This window comes from Papaver somniferum, chromosome 10 (assembly GCF_003573695.1).
Source record: "Papaver somniferum cultivar HN1 chromosome 10, ASM357369v1, whole genome shotgun sequence".
In the NCBI taxonomy this organism is placed as follows: Eukaryota; Viridiplantae; Streptophyta; class Magnoliopsida; order Ranunculales; family Papaveraceae; genus Papaver; species Papaver somniferum.
In genome coordinates this window covers 113,762,858-113,779,766 of record NC_039367.1, presented here as the reverse complement: position 1 = coordinate 113,779,766, position 16,909 = coordinate 113,762,858, and the positions used below count along the sequence as shown (strand labels likewise).

The 16,909-nt window shown below is 35.3% G+C and overlaps 1 pseudogene; it reads left to right on the top strand.

The window, feature by feature from the left end:
* The first annotated feature begins 10,847 nt into the window (after positions 1-10,847).
* Positions 10,848-16,909, top strand: LOC113316115 (annotated as a pseudogene).

Here is a 16,909-nt window from a genome sequence, read left to right as displayed (position 1 = left end):
AGACTTTTGGTCTTGTGCACAACATTCTTCGCGGCTTCCTTGTGTAATTCCTCCCGGCTTTTCACTTCTTTTCTGCTCTTTTCTGCTCTGCTATTCATCCAAACTTTATTTATCACCTAAAAATGCAAAATTAAGTAAGAAAAATATTTATTCTTGAAAACAATGAAAATACAGAATATGGGATAAAATGTAGAATTAATGCACAAAAGATGAGTTAAATGCCAAGAAAAATATATAAAAATATGCACTTTTTAGCACTCATCACTCCGCCACTAGGGCCACCTAGTGGTTTAACGGCTTGCTGCACGTGCTAAGTGTAGTCATTTTACTTTATAGATTAGATTTGCTTGAGGACTAGCAAATAATAAGTTTGGGGGTATTTGATAGACACATTTTTGTGTCTACTTTGTCCTCAATGTTTTTATTGTTGGAACTCTATTTTTGTACTAATATTGTGTTTTTATGTATTTTTAGGAAATAAACATTTTTGGAAAATTCGGCTCGAAAAGTTGATTTTGGCACACGGAGGACAAGTGTTATTCGGACTCTCGCTTTTGGATAAGGGGTAAACTAATTACTAAGGGGAACCCCAGGTCACCCCCAAGGCATCTGCTATTCGCACCCCAATCCAGGATAGGGGCATATCATCTTCAACCTTTTGAAATTCAAATTTTGGCGGGAAAAAATTGTTGTTGAACTGCCGTGACTAGGGTTGAGGATTTGAAGGTGTTCCAGTGAGATTCAACGACCCAAATTAAATGGGTTTGTTCCTAGGGCCTAGACAGAGCTGGTATGGGTGTTGGATTCGGTCAAATTTGGTTAGATAATCGGTGGGAATCAAAACAGGGAAGATATTCTCAAATAGGGAAGAGATTCTATTCTTGGAATTGTTGGATGGAAGAGACGTGCATGGGTTAACTCTATTGGCTGGAAACTTCTCCTACAGCTCAGAGATGATGCGTGAAAGAGATAAACCAGGAAACAATCCGTAACAAATCAGAGAAATAAATAAATAATATTTCGGAAAATATTCTTTTTCTGGCCGGATTTTCTTGGAGTTATTACAAGGATTGGAGTGACATGTTGTGTATAAATAGGTCCCTAGTGTCGAGCAGAAGGGGTTAGCGAAGTTTAGAGAGAATTGGGAGAGGTTTAGAGCACTACAGAGCAAGAAAATCCAAGTTGCAGAGATTCTGGTTCTGCTGCTGCTGCTGCGAGGAGGAAGAACGTGAAGAAAAGACTCTCCAAGGCCGTCGTTTATCAACAGTGACATCGACTGTCACTTTTGGGTCGTAGTTTCCCAACGACAACAGCACTTCAACTCTGTCGTTGACTCTGGACGCCTTCTGTGGGTCGAAAATCCTGTTTTACATCATTTTCTTGTCTTTCTCTTCATTGTAAAACACTTTTGAGCATCAATGAAATTCTTTGAGAGGTTTTCCAACATGATGAACGGCTAAAATACCTGGTGATTGAGGCAATGGAGGATCTATTCACTCATGTTTGATTGGTAATATTTTTATTTATAATTTCGTTAATTATTTATTTTATTTAATTCACTTGGATAAAAATATAAAAAAAAAGGGATAAAATGGTTTTCTTAATTATTTGTGAATCAGTTTGATGTTTTATGCTTAGAATATATTCTTTGATAAATCATGCTTAAGGATTACAACTTAATATTTGGACACCTTTTAAAGTAAAAAGTGATTTAATAAGAAAAAGAGCTTAATAATAATTTCTGAAATATTATTTATAACCAATCAACTTGAAGTAATAGTGAATCCTGAGCCTTAGTCTTTCTAAAATCTTGACATTACTATTAATTTCCTTCATTTATTTATTTGTTTAAATCTTAAAAAAAAAAAGAGTTACCTTCACAAGTTCGAAAAGAACCCCTTTTACCACTATTCACAACAACTTTTGAGAAACATCACCTACCTTGTCAAAATTACTGTCTCTATTTTTTTTTGCAATTTGTACAATTAATCACTTTCACATTGTGTTTCATGCTTCCCTTGCTTCAGCCTCTTGTTGTTGATGGTCTTTGGATAAGCTGCAGTGTATACAATGCAAAAAATTAGAATCTCTCTTAACCATGAATACTTAGCCTTAACCACTCATGTTTCAACTGTTGTTATGAAGATTTATTTGGTGATCTTAGTATGTATTCCATCCTCGTAGATGATGATTAAAGAAGAAGGTCATATGAAGAGCTTTTGGTGATGATACTGCTATATGAAGAACAAGGTTACGTGAAGAACATGAAATTATGCTGGGTTCATCGTCGATTTTGAAAAGAATGGAACTCTTGTTTCTTGAGACTAAAAATGGATTTGTGCCTGGCATGATGTTTTTGTCTGTTCATTTTTCCCTAGTTAGATTGGCAGTACCATTGGGTACATATTTAGATAGGCTGTTGCAAGATTATTCTTTTTCTATTTTTCTTTTTGGGAAACACTTTATGTATACACAGTCAAGGTAGTAACTATGAACCACAAAGTCCAGAACATAGTAGAAAGTAGGAACCAGAACATAGAAGGGGATAAAAAAGATTATACCTGCTATCCTATCCTACCCGACCCGCCAAATAATGGGTCGGGTAGGGTCTTACCCGTTTAATGGCGGGTAGGGTGGCGGGTAAAAAATTTCTTACCCGCCATTTAGCGGGTAGGGTGGAGAAATTGCCATATCCTACCCACCCTACCCATTGTGCAGCCCTAGCTGCAACTTGTATTTCGTCAATACTCATTCCATGAATTCCTTTGTTTTTCCCCAATTTCAGAACCCCATAGAAAACTCTAATTCTAATTTGACTTCTGCAAAAGTCTAAATAAACAACCCCAAATCAGTCACCAACCCTAGACTTAACAATATCTAATCTTCCACGAATCACCACCAATTAATTCATCTCCATCAGCTGAGATTCTACTTCAACAGCTCAATTCTATAACCCTAATTTATGATTCAATTAACAGAACAACTAATCTATAATTAAATCAAACACAAACCCATATACAATCTATCCATTCATATCAAAATCATAAACAAATTTCTATCAAACACGAAACCCTAATTAAACTTACCATTCTCTGAAATTGCAGAACTAGATCAGCTCCAGTAACATCACCTTCTTCATCTAATCATCTTGGATAAAAAGGTCTACAAGAATTCTCATACAACTAAACACTCAAATCTCTGAAACTGAGATCGACAGAGAGACAGAGAAGAAGAACAGATAAGAAGAGGAAAGAAGAAAGAAAGAGAAAAAGAAAAGAAAAATGGTTTTCTCTTGGATCGGTCCAGGGAGATAAGGCTAATGAAAAATTATTAAGACACCCAGAAAAATGATAGGGGAAACCAGGCGGTTAAGATGAAAAATGCCTATTTTGCCCTTCATGATAATCCAGTGATAACTGCTTCGTCCGGCACTCGATTGACACGCTCGAGCAGTCCATTTCGCCTAACTTTTCGAGATGTATCCGTTGGTGCTAGTTTCGTATCTAGATTGTTTTTAGATTAATTTCTATTAATAAAAATCTACGTTAACTAATTGAGTCAATAGCGGTTAATTCGTCTCTTGACTGGTCTAATAGCGTTGACGAGTTTGAGGGTCGTTACAGGAAGTCTAAAAGGTGATGAGACATGTCAGGTAAAGGGGATTTGAAGGGGCCCATGTTGCAGTCCGTTTCGAGGAAAAAAAATGTTGTGAACCGACGCGCGTGATTAGGGGGCACATCTTAGGGAGTTAGCTGGAAATGAAGTTGCTCTTGTGGCAATGGGGTGACTATTGGGCAATTTGATAATTTACCCCAATAGTTAGGTGATTAATGTTGAAAAATAAAAATTAAGAACCCATTGACAATAGGGGTTACATTCATATGGAAGGCCTAAGCCCATGAGACTCTTGGGGACTAAGTCTTTAAAGCGTGCCCATAAGGAAAACGTGTAAAAAACGAAACCAAGGAGATAATTGGGGCTAAAATAATGGGAAAATGGTAGTTTAGTAAATAAGAGAATCAAAGGGACATGTGTCATAATGAGATACGAAATTGAAATCTGTAAAAGAGAATGAAATAATACTATGGAAAAGATCTTCTGTCTTTTACTCTTCTCAGAAAGGTGCAGTACTTGATGAGTCTTGGTCAGATCTCCCTTTTACCATTTTAACCCTAAAACAATCATAAAATTTTAGAATATATTTCCAACTCGTGTATGAGAAATCTTTCTAGTATGACAACTAATATTGGCTAGCACACAACATATACTTTCTAAATATAATCTACTAGTTATATGCAATCTTCCGAGAAATATAAGCATATCAATTTCGATTCCAGAGATAGATTCAAAAATTCTCATAATATTTGTTAGAGCATTGCTCGGTCGAACTCGCATGCGTTGCTATCTCAAGCATATTTGTCAATGTTAGTGATCAAAACTATAAGTCTTGATTTTTAGCCTATATAGCTAAAGCATGTTTGTCAATTACTGATGAAAGATAGGTTAAAATCTTTTGTTTACAAGGATTATGTCTATTGAATCTCGTTATGCGAATAGTTATGGAAAATAGAATGAATCCTTGTGTATTCCGCAGTAATTGATCTTCCCTGACCCATGTTTTATGTATTACGGAGGCTCCGTAAAGTGTCTTATGTTGAGCATTAAACAACCAAGTTGATTATTTTTGATTAGCTATGTTGATGTTCCGTGAGGTACTTTATGTCGTGCATTTTCAACTAAATTAATCATCTTGTTTGGTTATTTAGTTGTTGCTCCGTAAGTTTTCTTATGACGAGCATGACCAATTAAATTGATTACTTTTGTGATTAGTTTGGTTGTGTATTTAGATTAGATTAATTATGGGTTCTCTTGTGATTAATCTAATTGTATATTTTTGAGTCTCCATAAGTTCACTTATATTTTGAGCATTTTCGATTAATTTAATCATGGGTTCTCTTGTGGTTAGTTTAATTGAATTTTTTGGATTCAAATTCATACTTGTATGTGATTTGTTATGTCCAAAGAAATCCTTCTTTTCTTTTGAAATTAAGGTCGCTTTTGTTGTTCTTTCGGGAATGACATTTTATGGGGGAAAGTTCTTTTGAACTTGCGCTTAATTGCCAAATCTTTGTAGGGAGTGCGGTTGTGGAATATTTTAGGGGTTATCTAGTATCTTTACAAACTCCTTGATGAATGCATTTAGCTTCGGCTTTATGATTGCATGTAAACAAGATGATATATTTTTGCTTTCTTTTGATCAAAAAATGTCTCTTTCAGAAATTTCATTATGATCCCGTTCTTGTACCTTTGCCAATTTTATTGACAAAAAGGGGGAGAATTAATATGTAGTTCACACTACAAATATATATGGTTTTCGGATCATTATGTAAGGGGAGTGGTTTCCATGTTAGATGGAGTATTGACTAAGGGGGAGTGATACATATCACCATAGTATTATTGTTGAAGTACTGATACAATTGGACTTTGACGATGTGTAATGATACTATGACATTGTATAACAATGATTGAGAACTATTGTTTTCTTGTTGTTATAGCTACGGATTTTCAACAACGATGATGCTAAACTTACAACCTTTAGGATCATTGGAGTACTTGGAAGTGACGAAGATTTCGAGTAATGTTGAAGATTAGGCATGTGGAATAGGAGCTACAAAAGTTAATTTATTTATTTTTTGTATTCCATATGTATTGATAGTTTTGTCACTAAAATGGACAATGGGGGATATTGTTAGAGCATTGCTCGGTCGAACTCGCATGTGTTGCTATCTCAAGCATGTTTGTCAATGTTAGTGATCAAAACTATAAGTGTTGATTTCTAGCCTATATAGCTAAAGGTCTCGAACTAGGATAGAAAGTGTAGTTGAGCTCAAGACTCTATGGTAATCATCATACAAGACGAAGGACTACTCAAGGAACTGGTGGATCTTCATCGACTAAAAGGTATGTGGAGACTTGAACTTATCTGTCACTCAAAAGTATATCTACTATATCTCCTATTCTTGAGACAAAAGTCGTGTTGATGTATAGACTTTCATTATACACATTTGCTATTTCGAGCCGAGTGTAACTCGCCCATCTATTTCTCGAAATATGTGTTGGCAAGCTTTCGCTTTAGCCAAATTCATCTTTACCTAGTGACGTATGTCATGTTATGTTTCAATCACTTTGGAAATTTCTCTGACGAAAAATGGTATGTGAATAACGATTGTATAACGTCCTCTGAGAATGTTTTAATGATTGAAATGAGAGTTTAGATTACATAACCATTGGTAGGATATAAGCATTGTTGTGGAAACACATATATGTATAAGTCCTTATTCCTTGAACCAAAGTTTGCGAACTTTGTTGATCAAGAGAAATGGAATGTGGCGTGAGCCAAGTCCACGAACTCAGTCCGCGAACTGGCGGAAGTTCTCGACCCGAGAATTTCTGCTGGAGTTTGTGAACTCCTTCCGTGAGCTTAAGTCCGCGAACCCAGTCTGCGAACTTGAGCAGGTTATATCCAAAATCGGTTGTTCTTAAACTCATGTTTATATAAACTAAGGAATGCTTTTGCAAACCGTGGCTATAAAGTTCATGAACCGATTCAAGTGAATCAAACCGTTTTTGCTTCGATTGTGTCTTGTGTAGTTACATAAGATCTAAGCAATTTAACAACTCTCTAACTAGTTCATTTGAGTCATTTGAACTAGTTATGGTGAATAAGAATATGGTGGATATGAAAGTGATCATATGGCTAACCATTTGGTTAACTATTGTTGAACCAACAAATGTTTATGTTTGGGAACGGTTCATAAACCCAAAATTGGACATTTCATTTGTGTGTAAAAAGCTAAGTTTTCGATCCAACGATTGAGAAATATTATCTTGAATCTAATTAGGTTTTCATCTAACGGTGAATATTAAATGCTTTGTTACCAAGATAACATTGATTGCAAACCCTGATTTGAAAGACTATATAAGGGAGAACTCTAGCAACTGGGAAACCTAATCCCCATACCTTACGTGTGATACTAGTTGCATAGCTAGAGTCGATTCTCCTTTAACCTCTGGTTTCTTCTTCTAAACCAGGTTAACGACTTGAAGACTTCATTGGGATTGTGAAGCCAGACCGATACTACTTTTCTTGTAGTTGTGTGATCTGATCTTGTATCTTCTATCGTTACGAGTACAATTGTAATAATTGGCTTGAGATTTATATCTCCGATAGGCAAGATAGAAAGTAATCACAAACACTCCGTCTCATCGTTTGTGATTCCACAATATCTTTTTTCGCTGCGTCGATTAAGATTATTATGAGGTGATTGATAATACTAGGCTGTTCTTTGGGAATATAAATCCGGTTTATCAATTGGTTCCTGTTCACCTTGATTTATCAAAAGACGGAACAAAACTCGTAGGTATATTCGTGGGAGACGGATTTATCTATTACCGTAGACTTTTATGTGTGATGCAGATTTGTTTATTAAGGTCTTCGACTTTGGGTCGTAGCAACTCTTAGTTTTGTGTGAGATCATCTAAGGGAATCAAGTACGTAGCATCCTGCTGGGATCAGAGGCGTAGGACCATAACTGTACCTTGGATCAGTGTGAGATTGATTGGGGTTCAACTACAGTCCATATCGAAGTTAATTTGGAGTAGGCTAGTGTCTGTAGCGGCTTAATACAGTGTGTGTTCAATCTGGACTAGGTCCCGGGGTTTTTCTGAATTTGTGGTTTCCTCGTTAACAAAATTTTGGTGTCTGTGTAATTTTTATTTCGCATTATATTTGTTTATATAACTGAAATATCACAAGTTGTGCGTTGTTCAATCAACTAGAATATCCGACCTTTTGATTGTTGATTTAAATTGATTGACAGTTGGATATTGGTCTTTGGTACCATCCAAGTTATCTCTCTTTGATAAAGACTCGCAGATTTCTATTTGCTTGAGTAAATATCAAATCGAGAGATAGAGATATAAACTCTTTGATATTCTTTTTATTTAGATTGAGTCTGTCTGTCTAGTTGATTCTCTAGAAAGTATGTTGGATTTTTTCCATACAGATTGCTAAGCGAAATATTTGGTGTGGTTGTTGTACCCCCACTTTTTCAATATTAATGGGATCTTAGCTTTGAGTATCAAGAGAATATATATGAAAAATAATATATTAGTGATAAAATACGTGTTCAATATTCATACATAAAATTTTTCATTCTTTCAAACTCTTAAAGATATATAAATCAAGTTGGAGATTTGGAAATACAAGTATAGGATCGTTCCTGAATCTATTAGACATTTGGAAGTTAATTCTTGTCTAAACAAAATTCATGCCAAAGAAAAAACTTTCTTAACGTGAATTCAAGATCCGGATTCACCATTAGATAGATATTTTAGTTTCCTGAAATTTCAACATTAATCCATGAAAAAAGTCATACCAATGTCATGTCGGAACTATGAAAGTATAGTAAATTATACTACACAACTCTATACAATAAGTAGTAGAAACAACTAATGTGTATCCTTACACTTAGATCATAAAATGACAAAGTCATCTAAACAACTAAATCCATGTAAAACAAACTTCGCCGTGTTTTGTTTTCAATAAATATGAATTAAAGAACTATATAAAAATTGAACAAGTCAAAGTCAGTAGCTAATAACCTCAGTTTGAAGGATGATGTCTTCGTTTATCTTCAATACGTCTTCAACTCTTCGACGAGTAACTTCAGACTGCCTCAATATTTATAATGTCCTAAATCTAACCTAACGAAGTTGGCTTTAGCAAACAATTGAGCGACTAAGTTTTGTAACTAAACTTAACTACCAAACTTGACATACCAATGCTTGGTTGGGTTTAGCCGAGTATTTCTCTAAAATACACGTATATTATATTGAAATTAAAAAACTTCTATAATAAGGGTACCAAAATTTGGTATGAATTAGAGAATTTTATGATTATAATGTCGAATTTTTCTAGTTCATATAAAATATACAAGATTGGTTATTGATTCACTAATTTGTTTACTACTTGTTTAACTAAACCACAACGAGTCTGTGAAAGATTTGGTACATTTTCTTTGAAATGGGAAAAATAGATGTTCTTTCTTGATTCCATATGGAACTCGGTGATATAGCAACAAATCATCTTGGGTGATGTAGCAGCAAATTATTTTTAAAATAATTAAATAAGCATATTGGATTGAATTTTAATTTTTAAAATTTAAGATCATGTTGATTTGGTCAGTTTTATAAAGTAATAAGCCGAAAATGAATTTTGTATAACCTTGGAAAAAACTACTTTAAAATCATACTCACCTCCAAAATATCTCTAAAAAGAAGTGAAAATCTCTTTTGGAAAGCGGTAAATCCCAAACCGGTGGCGGAGTTAGAGGTTAACTAATCCAGGCTCTAACCCCCACAAAAAACTTCATAACTTGTAAGTATACTTCATTTAATTTTGTCATTAGTAATTTTTCCACCAAATAATATTTAGCTTTAATCCCTTATTTCTATAAAAAAATTACCCCTGTTAGCAGCCATGGAGAGTTGTGAGTCGATACATGTATCCCTGCTCTCTCAAGTTGTGTATCCTTCGTCCGAGTTGCAAATCTTATAACTCACCGAGTTAGACCCCTCAATTTTCTACTTGGGCAAGGGTTTTATGAGATTTACACCTTGTTTGTTTGCAGTTGACTCGGCGTCTGGGTCTGAGTCAACCCCTGAGTCGCGCCGAGTCAGCAGTTAGACTTCTGTTTTTCACTTATTGTAACCCCTGACTCGCGAGCTGACTCACTACCAACCTCTGACTCGGACCCTATGGACTCAGGTGCGGAGATACCCCTGAATCAATCGCTCGAACTCCTGACTCGTATCACAACTCGAAAATACCCTCAATCTTTTAAATCACATATTTCATTTCCTTTCTCTTTTGTTTGTTTTCTCGTTTCTACCGTCTATCGAGAGCAGAGATGGAAAAATGGGAAAAACCCTAGATCTGATGTCTCCTTCATCCCCCTCTCAACAAATCTACCAATATCTCTTACTATCATCTCCTTCATCAATCTCAATTAATCTCTCCATTCTTTCAACTCATCAGCTGGTTTTAAAAGGGTCATCAACGTCAGGTATAATTTCAACTTCCATAATTCTTCGTCCATATATTTTGTATCATTTTCATATGGGTTTTTGATGATTTTGGAAGATGGGTTTTTTTATATATTCTGATTTGAGTTCTTAATTGGTTTTTTATGTATTCCATTATGATTTTGGAATGTTTTTTTAGCTTTTAGATGATGTTTGTGAAAATTCCAAGGAGAGAAGTATGATCATTAAGCATGGTAGCATATGGATCTTTGTTCCACATGATCTTCTTCTAGTTTTGAATTATAATTTGAATTTCCTTGTCCTGTGTGTTTCTTCCTGTTACTGCCTTCTACTTTTAGTGCATTTGTATACTAATGAAATGCCTCTGATTTTATTTTGTCTCTGGCATTAATTTTATTTTGTCTCTGGAATGTGCAACATACAAGAAATTAACTGTACCTAGTTGTCCTGCCTTGATAGATATCGATATATTGTTCAGTACGCATACACTAATGAAAGTAAAAAGAAGTGGTATAAGTAGTTTAGAATACCATCTAGCAAGTGTTTTTGTTTCCCCTGAAGCTGCATTTTGTGTTTTGATTTGTATATGTTATTTTGGTTTTGAACTTTTCTAACTATACGTTATGTTAGCAGTATCGATTTATCTTTTGTTTATCTTTCTGCCACTTCTCAGTAGTTAGCACTCTCTCCTGTATCAAATTACCCACTCTTGCATTTGTTTTACTTTATGCCAGTTCTCTATGAAGAAAAAAGAAGATGACAAAACAAATAAGATAACTTTTAGGAACATCCCAGCATTTAGAGGGTTATTCATTGACCAATGTTTGGCACAAGCTACTGAGTATGGATTTTCTGGAACTTCTTTGAAGCAAACACCGTGGGGAAATTTGTGCAAGTTCTTTTCTGAGAAGTATGACTGCACTATCACGCAGAAGAAGTTAAGAAACCACTGGGATTACTTGCGTACTCAATATGTCACTTGGTCCCGTCTCTTAGCAAGAATTGGTCATGGGTACAATGCTGAGACGAATACTTTCGATTGGAGCGAAGAGAAATGGGTTGAATTAGACAAGGTAAGATCCTTTCAGTTTGTTTCAGTTTTGTTTAGAATTTAGTACATTTACTCCATAACTAGAGCCTTCGCAGTATGACAACAACTGATGCAATAAGTTGAAGCATAATGCATAATAACACGTAGAAAGTAACAGTTCTACTTACATTATGATTACAACATAATAAAGTAAAAGTTCTACTTACATTATGTACAATCTATTGAGAATGAGTAAGGCTCCTTTTACTCAATTATGCAATGAATTCCGAGCCAAAGGACTTTTAGAGGATAACAAGTATATAGAAGTAGAGGAGAAGATGGCAATGTTTTTATACACAATCGGGCACAATTGTAGGAATCGTGTAATTTTATATCACTTTCAACATTCAGGTGAAACAGTTAGTAAATATTTTCATGAAGTGTTGTCTGCTATGAAGATTTGGTCTGCTGAAGTCTTAGTTCCTCCACCTAATGTATTTGATAATCCGGCTATAACTAAAAGGCATAAACGTCTTAGAGAAGGTGCTTTCAAAGGTGTCGTTGGTGCATTAGATGGCACTCTAATAAGTGCGAGTATTCCTGTTGAGAAGCAAACACCGTATAGAGGAAGGGGTAGAGGAGAATGTTCGCAAAACGTGCTTGCAATATGTGATTGGGATATGTACTTTTTATATGTAGTAGTTGGATGGGAAGGCATTGCTCATGACTCGAGAGTATTGACCGAGGCAGTTAGTGATCCATCATTCAATTTTCCTATACCTCCACCAGGTAATATCATTGTTGAGTCTCATTTTTCTGCACTGGATTTGTTTTCTATAGACAATTTTAGTTAGACTCTTGTGGGTTTGTCAACTGCATTGCATTTTTATATAATGTTAATTAAACCAAACTGGGGTGATTCACTTTTGTTCAAGAAATCAATGTGTCAGTGAGTTTGTTACACTTTCTGTGTAGCTAGTTATATTTATTAGCTCGGAACTGATTGCGCATATAATGAAAATGTAATTGGTTAGCTTCAGTTTCGACCTTTGTAGTTCAATGACCTTGCCTTTCGTTCTTCCATTTATTTCCATGTGATGTTATATTATGTTCTTCTTGGGATTGGTTGGGTAGGATGGGGGACCTAATGGGTAGGACATGGATTCTTGTTTAGTTCTTTGGTTATTTTTGTTTTCTTGCCTTGGATTAGCATATCTGCAATGTTATTATATTGTGCTCTCTAATAATATACTGTACTTGTTAGCATGACTTCATAATATTTTTTGTTGAACGTTAACAGATAAATACCATCTATGTGATGCTGCGTACTCCCACACAAAGGGTTTTATGTGTCCATATCGCAATATAAGGTATTGGTTAGGTGATTACCGAAGAGTATCTTCAGCAACAAAAGAATAGAAGTTTAATCAATCCCATGCTCGACTGAGGAATGTAATTGAGAGAGCATTCGGGGTATTTAAAGTAAGATTTCCAGTCTTAAGTAAAATGCCTTCTTACTCATTTGAGACACGGAGAGATATCGTTATTTCTTGCATGTCAATACATAACTTTCTACCCCGCAATGCATTGGATGATTGGTTGTTTAAGCAATATGAGAACGAGGCGTTTGAGATGAATGAAATACAGGTAGACGAGGAAGCCGAAATGGAAGAAAATTCACCTCATCTCTTTGGACAACAAGAGAAAATATATATGAACAATTTACGCGATGAGATAGCTAGTCTCCTTTATATTTTATTATTTCTTTTATGTTTTTAGGATTATAGTCTTTATTGTTTTGTGATGCATAACATGTTTAATTGCATCAAAAGAAGGTTGCTGAGTACAATGGAACAACTTGTGATATTTTTGTAGTAGTAAACGTTTATGGTTAAAACTGTGCAGAAGGGCATTTTCTGTCCAAAATAGTTCAGTCAGCTGAGTCAGATCTGACTCACAAAACAAACATATTTTTTGAGTCAGACCTTAGTGAGTCAGATCCAGATGACTCAGGTGATTTCAGTCAGGTCTAGATCACTCAGACCAAGATGACTCGGATGAGTCAGCTGCAAAAAAACAAGATGTTACACTTATGTTTCTTTCCTTCTCAGTCAAATGATGTAGTGAGACATATCCTCTACACAACAATGGCCGCATCAATAAGCATATAGAGAGGAACATGGTCACGGATACTCCTAAAATCATCATCCTTAAAAAAACCTAGCACTCCTCACAAAAATCTATGCAGAAAAATCTCAAATTCTAACCCCAAAATTCATCATTTCCAAATACCTAAATCAAATCTATCATTATCTCATTACAGATTCAGTTCATCTTTTTCCCCTTCTAGCAATAGATTAATCCAAAAACTTCTAGAGGAGGTGGAGGCGGCGAAACAAAAAGAGAAAGATGAGAAGAGAAAAGCTGGTTTGCTTGATGATAATGATGATGTAGAAGAAGAAGAAGAAGAATACTATATGAGCGTTGGTCCAATGATTGAGAAACTTGAAAAGCAAAATGCTAAAGAGAAAGGACCACTTGGTAACATGAAGAACCAACTGATTCAGAAAGTGAAGTTGATGAGAGATGGGAACCTGATGTTGTTCAGAAACGGTCCGATGAATTTGAAAAGAAATGTAACCGTCATGTTGAATTACTCACCAGCTTTGCTCATTCTGGTAAAATTTGTCTCTTTTCTAGCTACTTATTCATATGTTATAGGATATTGCCTTAGATGAGGTACATTTAAATTGTTTTATTATATTAGAGAGTTTGAGAATTGTATCAGTTTAGGATTGCTTTCCTTGTGTTAATTTTTCGGCTTGAGGAGAAGGTGTGAACCAACTCCTCGGTGGAGAGGCATGGCAAGGGGGATGTACTCCACTTGCCTCCCAGTTGAACTTGTTGGCTTCATGGATTACAGTGAAGTATTCATGGGTTATAGTTGAATATATTTAACTCGTTTTGGTTTGTTTTGGAAGAAACCGAATGGTTCTAATACATGAGTTCCTAGTATATATATTTATGATGTTGAGAGTATCAGCATGTGAAGTATTTCATTATCAACCATTTATGCCTTTCTTCTCTTTTTAGAAACCCTTGACTAAGCTCACAACTGGATGCATAAAATTGACCACTTTGAGCAAACGCATCTCCAACTTCCATTTGAGTATAAGGTTATAGGAGAGCTGATGAACCATTTGAAAGATGATACTGGGAAGGAGAGGTTTATGATTCTTCAGAAACTGAATATAGCTATGAGAATGGTACAGTGGAAAGAGACTTATGATCCTAATAATCCTGCAAATTCTGGATTTATTCAGCACGATAAAGGACGAGGCAACGCAGATGTTTCTATATAGCATTCATGAGAATTTGACAAAGAAAGGCAATTGATTAAAGGGTTTGGGGATGACTATGAGGATCAAGATTTCATTGATGATAAGGATGATATATTGATGGAGAAGCTCAATGCCATTGACAGCAAGCTTGAAGAGAAGTTAGCGGCATTGGATCATACATTTGGAAAGAAGGGGAGAGTTTTGGAGGAGGAGATTAAAGAACTCGCATAGGAGAGAAATATTTTAACTGAGGAGAAAAGAAGGCCACTTTACAGGAAAGTAAGTTTGTACGTATCTGTATGTATTTCATGTAAGGTTACTTTTAAATTTCATTTACAAAATCTGACAATGATTATTAGAATTAGATAAAGAATGCTCTAATATCTTATGGTTAATAGTGGTTAACTCATTTTTGAATTACTTTCTTTGTGCAATCGTTTGTTGCTTTGGCAAGTATTCAGATATTTTCATTTGACCGTAGGATGGAAAAGGATACACCTAGACTTTCCCTTGCACGTTTCATCCATTTGATTTGATTAGTACGACGGAGTTGCATATGTATACACTAGACATTCAACCATAAGAGTTTTTTTTTTTGAAGAATAAGGTTATTCAACCATAAGAGTTAATAAGTTGTTTGAGTCACTTTCCATTTCTCGAATTGAAGCTAAACAACGGTGGTAGGTTCTGTAGATTTTTCTTTAGAAGTCAAGAGTCTGCAATGTATCCGTTTCATTTAGATCTCACTTCTACTCATTGGTTGTCTTTTGGAAGTATTTTGGCATTACAACTTTCGTTCAAGTTTTGGCTAAAGCTTAAATTGAATGTTATATGCCTTTTTTTAATCGATAAAGTATATATGGCGTTTGATGGAAGTCTGCTAAGTTGATATTGTGTCACTGTTGTTATCACACTTACGTTTTTCTTTTTGAAACCTGTAATGGGAACTTTATGCATATAGATTCTGCAGCACTTAATACTGCATTCCCAATTTCTTGATGTCTATCAGTACTTCTTCGCTGCTAATGTTTTTCTATTATATCAGGGTTTTGATACGTGATTAGTTGATATGAACCGAACATGTAAAGTAACTAAGGTACGAAAGCTGTATTTTGTCAAATTCCTCGCGTTCTGTATTGGTTATTTTGCTGATAATTGTTCTATCGTCATCTGTGTTCTAGGGTGGAAAAATTTTCGAGTACACAGCTATGTTAGTTTGCGGGAACTATAATGGAGTCATTGGTTTTGCAAAGGGAAAAGGTCCAGCGGCTCCCATTGCACTTCAAAAGGTATTAAGTTCTCTGGTCTAGTAATACTGCTGCCTTATATTCGTTTCCGTACCTCACGTAGGGTCGATACCATCTCAGATAGGGTTAAACGTTTTCATGGCACGATTACTGCCCTATTACTCTTTCTGCTTAACTTTTAACACAGACACCTGTCACATTATCAGAACACTACTCTCATAAACTGCAGTTAAAAATAACTGGATAAAATTCAAGTACTTTTATGAGTTTATCAGGTTATTCACATTAGCAGAACAATGGAGAATTACTTCTAAGCCCACTAGGAAAAGAAACTAACTGATAAAAGATCCTTATCTTTCTTAATGGCTCGATTTATCTTTAGGAGTTGTTTTTCTCCTTAACATTGTCGTATGCATTTTTTATCAGGAGTTGTTTTTCTTCTTAATATTGTTGTATGCATTTTAACTCTTTTTTATATTTCTGGTCATCTCATTATCTCAGTTGCTAACTATATTTGTGATTCTCAGGCATGTGAGAGATGCTTCCAGAATCTTCATTATGTAGAGCGACACGAGGAGCACACGATTACACATGCAGTGCAAACCGAGTATTAGAAAACAAAGGTTCACGTACATGCGTATTTCTCCCTTCTCCCTCTTTCCTCGCATTTCCTAACTTAGAAGTAACTTTTTTATTCTTCTCTCATTTCCTAAAATGCTGGACTTGGGCTTGTTTCTTTTCCTAGATATACCTATGGCCCGCCCCTACCACAACAAGGATTAAAGCTGGCAAAATTGTTGAACTCATCCTAAATCTAGCCGGTTTCAAAAATGTCAAGTCAAAGGTAAATAACCATCAAACAGATGACTTTGTGCGACTCTTAACACATTTTTTTCACAATTTGGTTTTCATCCCTGATGTCCATTGTTTCATGTAGGTTGTGGGATCAAGAAACCCCCATAACACAGTTAAAGCACTTTTAAAGCTCTAAATGCGGTAAGTCGTAGACTATAACATAAGTTGCAGTAAATGAGTTACATCACTGAAAATTCTTTGACAAATTCATTTGCAATCGGTACTATGGAATTTGATTTTTCTGTTGAACTTTCTTTGTTCAGATTGAAACTCCCAAAGATGTTCAAGAAAAGTTTGGTCGAGCTGTTGTTGAGTCGCATCTACTATAA